The following is a 7,600-nucleotide window of genomic DNA, read 5'->3' as shown; positions in this document are numbered from 1 at the left end:
GGCGCGTGTGCAGCCGTTTTACGTACGATTATTACCACGCGCGGTCAAAACCAATTGTTTTAGAATAATAAAGTTACTTGTCCTTACTGTACTCTTCGCGAAAGAAAAGAAAACAGCTATCAGCTTCGTTTGCATGTCGTTTCCTGTGAGTAAAGTGTAGTTTAAGTGTGTTGCGAGTAAATTAACGGGTTCCAATTGTATTTAGACATGTTCTATTGCGAATTTTAGTACTGTAAGAACTGCATTTTGTACGTGCGGGCAAGAACATGCAGTTTTACTAGTTGTTTATAAACAAATGTTATCAAAACCGATTATATAGGCCATAAGAAGACCAATTACAAGGTTATAGAGGCTAAATGCAGTTGTTATTCCACATTTTTGTATGTTTACACGCTCGTTTCTGATTTGAAGAATAAATAAAGTCTTAAATAAGGTTATACTAAAGAATTTTAACCCTTTTTGTCGACTTTTTATTGCGTATTATCCGAAAATATCTGTAAACCAACTTTAAATTATCCGAAAAGCGTTATTTTGGTAAGTAAAACAACTTTTAATCACCTTAAAAAGAGTTATTTTTAAGTAAGTTTAATAACTCTTAATTAAACTAAAATATTACTACAAATTTCAGGCTTTTTTTCCGACAAAATCCTGAAAAAATCAGATTTTTTGGTCCAAAATTGCATTTTTTAGCGCGAAAACCGTCTCTTCGGTTCAATTGACAACTGTCAGCTGACAGCTGTCACCTGTCAACCGCTTCGGATAACCGGTCAACCGTTTCGGCCGAACCGCCAACTGTCACCTGTTTCCCGCCAACCGGTTCGGCCGAACCGGTTTAAATTTTGTGCTACCTCCTACGAAACTGGTAATCCTTCGCTCCTGTTACTTTTCGGCCAAAAAGCCGGTTTTTGACGGTTTTTGGGGCCCAAACCCGAGCAGGCCCGACAATTTTCGACCTGAAAATTTCAACTTTTGTAACAGGAGCGCAGGATTTTCAGGAGGTAGCAGGGGCAAAATTTTTATCGATTTTTCGACCTTGCCTGGTACTTTTGGGCCGGTTTTTGAGGATGAAAATTTCAACTTTTTTAACAGGAGCGCAGGATTTTCAGGAGGTAACAGGAGCAAAATTTTTATCGATTTTTCAGCATAAACTGGTACTTTTGGGCCGATTTTTGGGGATGCAAATTTCCATTTTTTTACCAAAAGTGATGGATTTAAAGTAGTTTAACTTACCTAACTCATTCTTTTCGGATAAATTGAAGCTTTTTATACTGTTTTCGGATAATTAAAAACTGTTTAACTTACCTAAATAAATCTTTTTGCATAAAATGCAATATTTTCGGATTACTAAAAGTTGTTTTACTTACCAAAATAACTGTTTTCGGATAATTTTAAGTTGGTTTACAGATATTTTCGGATAATACGCAATAATAAGTCGACAAAAAGGGTTAAAATTCTTTGGTTTAACCTTATTTAAGACTTTATTAATTCTTCAAATCAGAAACGAGCGTGTAAACATACAAAAATGTGTAAAAACGACTGCATTTAGCCTCTACAGTCTTGCGATTCGCCTTCTTATGGCCTATTTAATCGGTTTTGATAACATTTGTTTATAAACAACTAGTAAAACTGCATGTTCTTGTCCGCACGTACAAAATACAGTTCTTACAGTACTAAAATTCGCAATAGAACATGTCTAAATACAATTGGAACCCGTTAATTTATTCGCAACACACTTAAACTACCCTTTACTCACAGTAAACGACATGCAAACGAAGCTGAAAGCAGTTTTCCTTTCTTTCGCGAAGAGTACAGTACGGACAAGTAAATCTACTATTCTAAAACGAATGGTTTTGACCGCGCACGGTAATAATCGTACGTAAAACGATTGCACACGCGCCGTGCCGATTTTCGATGAATTTTACCTCACGGACGTCGCACTCGCAAGTCAATTTGGCTGTTTGGAGGACGAGGGGGATCGAAAGGACATTGGTATCCCTTCCCGACAACATCTTACGCTGTCTACACTAAACTGACACACGAATAGCACCAAAAGCTAATCCGGAAGTTTGCGACCACACATTTCGGAAGGAAAATAGCTAGTTTTCTAAGGAATCTTTGGCCTCCTGAAGACCGAGAAGAGGCGTGGGATCAACGGGGCTCTGTTCCATTAAGCCTCGAACTACACACACACACTGGAAATCGAAGATTGGAGAGGTCACAGAACAACCGGTCTGTCATCATGCACTCAGGAAGTGGAGGTTGATCGGAAGGAGGCGAGGATGATTGAAGTAACCATTTAGGTCCAGCAAACTTAGTCACACGGACGACGTCATGAGCCTGGCGGTTTCGCTTGCCACGCAGCGGAGCGTTTGTGACGGGCACCAAGGACGTGTTGCTGCCGTTGTTTCTCATTGACGACGCTCTCCGCTTGAAGGTGGTCCAGATCCGGGCGGTCAAAGTTGTGCAAAGGATCCCAGCTGCTGATCTGCATGGACTTTCCAGCCAGCCATAAACCGATCGGTATCGGCCGGATTGATATATTGTGATCACCGGCAAAGCATCAGCAAGTACGTCTATTTGTATGGACCACTGGCTGTAGTTGTGGGGCTCGCTTTCGCATCGGTTTGCTGGACAAGTTCTCGCCCTACAGTACGCCCTGAAGGAAAGCTGCTGGTTCGCGTTGACCTCGTCCAGTCCCTTGACATGACTACTTCCGGAACATGAAGAACGACGAGGACGTGCTGTACCAGATGTGGCGCAATCTGACGCTTTCGAGCGGCAACGATCCGGCGCAGTTCTGGGACTATCTGATCAAGGAACAGTACATCAGCATTCTCGCCGCCATCGAGTCGGCAGAGCCAGTAGCGAGTGCGGCGGACGGCTTCCGGCGAGTAAACGAGCGGCTCGATGCGGACTTTGTCTTCATCCACGATTCGGCCGAGATCAAGTACGAGATTCTGCGCAACTGCAACTTCACCGAGGTGGGCGAGGTGTTTGCCGAGCATCCGTACTGGATAGTAGGGCAGCCATCTGCAGGAAGATCTGAGCTACTTCATACTGGAGCTGCAGAAGGAGCACTTCTTCGAGTCACTCACGGCAAAGTTCTGGAATAACTCGGGGCGCGGCCAGTGCCCGAACACGGACGACAGCGAGGGCACCACGCTGGAGAGCCTCGGTGGGGTGTTCACACTCTGGAAATCGAAGATTGGAGAGGTCACAGAACAACCGGTCTGTCATCATGCACTCAGGAAGTGGAGGTTGATCGGGAGGAGGCGAGGATGATTGAAGTAACCATTTAGGTCCAGCAAACTTAGTCACACGGACGACCGTCATGAGCCTGGCGGTTTCGCTTGCCACGCAGCAGAGCGTTTGTGACGGGCACCATGGACGTGTTGCTGCCGTTGTTTCTCATTGACGACGCTCTCCGCATGAAGGTGATCCAGATCCGGGCGGTCACATTTATAGCCCATCGCAAAGGATCCCAGCTGCTGATCTGCATAGACCTTCCGGCCAGCCATAAACCGATCGGTATCGGCCAGATTGATATCCTGTGATCACCGGCAACACATCAGCAAGTACGTCTATTTGTATGGAGCACTGGCTGTAGTTGTGGGGCTCGCTTTCGCATCGGTTGCTGGACAAGTTCTCGCCCTACAGTGCAAGAATCAACAAGGTCGCCTATCCGTACGAGTGTCGGTAAGAGATCAGGTTCCCTAAGATATTGTAACTCCTCCACTGTGTTCATTTCCGATTACTCCACTGACTTTCCCACACGCAGGAACTTTACGATGAAGGAAAGCTGCTGGTTCGCATTGACCTCGTCCAGTCCCTTGACATGACTACTTCCGGAACATGAAGAACGACGAGGACGTGCTGTACCAGATATGGCGCCATCTGACGCTTTCGAGCGGCAACGATCCGGCGCAGTTCTGGGACTATCTGATCAAGGAACAGTACATCAGCATTCTCGCCGCCATCGAGTCGGCAGAGCCAGTAGCGAGTGCGGCGGACGGCTTCCGGCGAGTAAACGAGCGGCTCGATGCGGACTTTGTCTTCATCCACGATTCGGCCGAGATCAAGTACGAGATTCTGCGCAACTGCAACTTCACCGAGGTGGGCGAGGTGTTTGCCGAGCATCCGTACTGGATAGTAGGGCAGCCATCTGCAGGAAGATCTGAGCTACTTCATACTGGAGCTGCAGAAGGAGCACTTCTTCGAGTCGCTCACGGCAAAGTTCTGGAATAACTCGGCGCGCGGCCAGTGCCCGAACACGGACGACAGCGAGGGCACCACGCTGGAGAGGCTCGGTGGGGTGTTCTCACTCTGGAAATCGAAGATTGGAGAGGTCACAGAACAACCGGTCTGTCATCATGCACTCAGGAAGTGGAGGTTGATCGGGAGGAGGCGAGGATGATTGAAGTAACCATTTAGGTCCATCAAACTTAGTCACACGGACGACGTCAAGAGGCTGGCGGTTTCGCTTTCCACGCAGCGGAGCGTTTGTGACGGGCACCAAGAACGTGTTGCTGCCGTTGTTTCTCATTGACGACGCTCTCCGCTCGAAGGTGGTCCAGATCCGGGCGGTCAAATTTGTGGACCATCGCAAAGGATCCCAGCTGCTGATCTGCATAGACCTTCCGGCCAGCCATAAACCGATCGGTATCGGCCAGATTGATATCCTGTGATCACCGGCAACGCATCAGCAAGTACGTCTATTTGTATGGAGCACTGGCTGTAGTTGTGGGGCTCGCTTTCGCATCGGTTGCTGGACAAGTTCTCGCCCTACAGTGCAAGAATCAACAAGGTCGCCTATCCGTACGAGTGTCGGTAAGAGATCAGGTTCCCTAAGATATTGTAACTCCTCCACTGTGTTCGTTTCCGATTACTCCACTGACTTTCCTACACGCAGGAACTTTACGATGAAGGAAAGCTGCTGGTTCGCGTTGACCTCATCCAGTCCCTTGACATGACTACTACCGGAACATGAAAAACGCCGAGGACGTGCTGTACCAGATATGGCGCCATCTGACGCTCTCGAGCGGCAACGATCCGGCGCAGTTCTGGGACTATCTGATCAAGGAGCAGTACATCAACATTCTCGCCGCCATCGAGTGCGGCGGACGGCTTCCGGCGAGTAAACGAGCGTCTCGATGCGGACTTTGCCTTCATCCACGATTCGGCAGAGATCAAGTACGAGATTCTGCGTGGTGATGAAGCTCCGAAGGCACTCTCCGGGCAAGCTCTGGTCGCTGCCTACTGGCTGTTCGTGGTGCTCATGCTCGCGACGTTTACCGTAAACCTGGCCGCGTTCCTCACGGTGGAGCGCATGCAAACACCAGTCCAGTCCCTTGAGCAACTGTCGCGCCAGAACCGCATCAAGTACACGGTCGTGCAGAACTCGTGCACACATGACTACTTCCGGAACATGAAGAACGCCGAGGACGCGCTGTACCAGATGTGGCGCCATCGGACGCTCTCGAGCGGCAACGATCCGGCGCAGTTCTGGGACTATCTGATCAAGGAGCAGAACATCAACATTCTCACCGTCATCGAGTCGGCGGAGCCGGTGGCGAGTGCGGCGGACGGCTTCCGGCGAGTAAACGAGCGGCTCGATGCGGACTTTCCCGATGCGGAGAGCCTCGGTGGGGTGTTCATCTGGACGCTGGTCGGGCTGGCGCTGGCCATGATCACGCTGTTCGGCGATGTGCAAAGGTGCTATCGGCGCAAAGAGCAGGCCAGAACCATCTAAGAATGCCAAAAAAAAGGAAGATCGAGCGAGGATTAGGTGTAGGAAGGTTAGGTTTACTCAATCATGTAGGTTTCTTGGGGTATTTTTGTAACATACCTTAATATTTGATGAACAGGACACGGTAGGGGGCAATAAAGTCCTTCCGGCAAGTAAAAATGCCGTGATAGACATAAAAAGAACGTAAAACTTACGTGAGAAGTTAGTAGCTTTGTAGGTTAGTAAAAGCACATGGTTTCAGAGGAAGTCACTTTGACAGAGTGGCGGTGACAGGTGAGTGGGCTTAGTGACAGGTGAGATGGCGTAGTGAGAGGTGAGAAGGCTTAGTGACAGGTGAGATGGCGTAGTGACAGGTGTTCAAATCAAACCGTTATCACACTAGGACGGACAATGCTGCAATCGCTGTTACATTTTGGTGGTGTTTTCGTTAGATATAAATAGGATCGAACGATACTGCAAGTAGCTGTGAAACTAACAATGTAAACTCAGCTTTTGGATTGTTTTACAATAATATTTCTCCAAAGCATCTCATTAAATATACCCGAACTTAGGGTATAGTAAACTCAAGGATATTTTTATCCTTCTACTAACATCTTATATTGTTGTGTGGCTTGTTTGAAAAGCTGATTTCACATTCACTTTGCGCAAGTGTTACGAGCTTCCGAGCGCCGCAGGTTTAATTAGGGAAATAATTGTACAAGTACGGTCGATTTAAGAGGCACTAACGGAGCAAATTCTTGTGTAACATAGGTAATTAAATAAAAATTTTACTTGGAGTATGCCTTGGTGATTCCCCTTTGCTTCCTCGTCGGAGTTGTGACCCCAAGCTTAGGGAAAGTTGTTAAGGATCATTGCCTAGCCTAGCGTGGATGGATTTCAATTGATTAGGATAAAGTGTTTGCTTTTTAATGTAACTGGAACTGTGTAGATAACCGCTGGTTGAAAGAAAGTTTGTTGATGCTTGTGTAGTGTTATTTGGATTTGGTCTCGAGAGGTTGACAGTTTGTTAGTGAATGTATGTCTACACAGTAGTAAAACTTTTGTAGCTTCAACTCTTGTGTCCAAGAAAATAATAAATCTGTTTGAACAATAAAATAATACTCACATAAACACACACAAATGGTGTCGCAGCGCGTCGAAGGTTTGCAAACGAGCTGAGGGGCCGCAAAACAAATGGCATACGGCTCCATCGAACACGACCTGGTCGAAGAGCTGGGGTTAAGTCGAGTTCCGCGACCCCTGTGTATTAGCTGGACCGGTAACCAGAAACGCAAGGAGACCGGATCAGTCCGCTTAGCACGTACACTTCCCGGCGCCTTTGACGATAAGTAAGCGCCATATAAACTATTGAAGAAACTCGGTATCACTGTCCAAGCGATACGAACATATTACGGGAGCGAAAACCGACTCCTACGCTGGCGTTAAACCTCAGGTGTTGATCGGAGCGGACAACTGCACATTGGGGCCTAATTTTCCCTAAGAGGGAAAGGCCAACCAACCGATTGATACGAAGACGACAAGGCTAAGATGGACCTTGTGTATCCTTGTCTTCTACCGCCGCACATCACAGCAATCGTTCCTGTGAAGATCTGGCACCACAAACACACTACTCACTCGAAGCGCCCTGGAACGCTGAAAGAGGAAACAATAGACAGATAACCGCTTTGAGATTGGTATCATATGGCTTGATGGAAACATACGATCACATACTTAGAAAAGAACTGTATCTTACGGATCCTTATATTGATGCTAATAAACCAGTTGTTCCTCAGCGTTATCGGTGAAGCATTCAATCTACGTAGACGCATTCCCATCGGGCCATGGTTCCAGCGGTCACTGATCCTGCTGACATTA

The 7,600-nt window shown here is 47.2% G+C and overlaps 1 pseudogene; it reads left to right on the top strand.

The window, feature by feature from the left end:
- Positions 1-2,714: 2,714 nt before the first annotated feature.
- On the top strand, positions 2,715-5,749 carry LOC131290474 (uncharacterized; annotated as a pseudogene).
- The last annotated feature ends 1,851 nt before the right edge of the window (positions 5,750-7,600 follow it).

Source organism: Anopheles ziemanni, chromosome X (assembly GCF_943734765.1).
Source record: "Anopheles ziemanni chromosome X, idAnoZiCoDA_A2_x.2, whole genome shotgun sequence".
Taxonomy (NCBI): Eukaryota; Metazoa; Arthropoda; class Insecta; order Diptera; family Culicidae; genus Anopheles; species Anopheles ziemanni.
The sequence above is the reverse complement of the archived record's forward strand: the minus strand, read 5'-3'. Positions and strand labels throughout refer to the sequence as shown.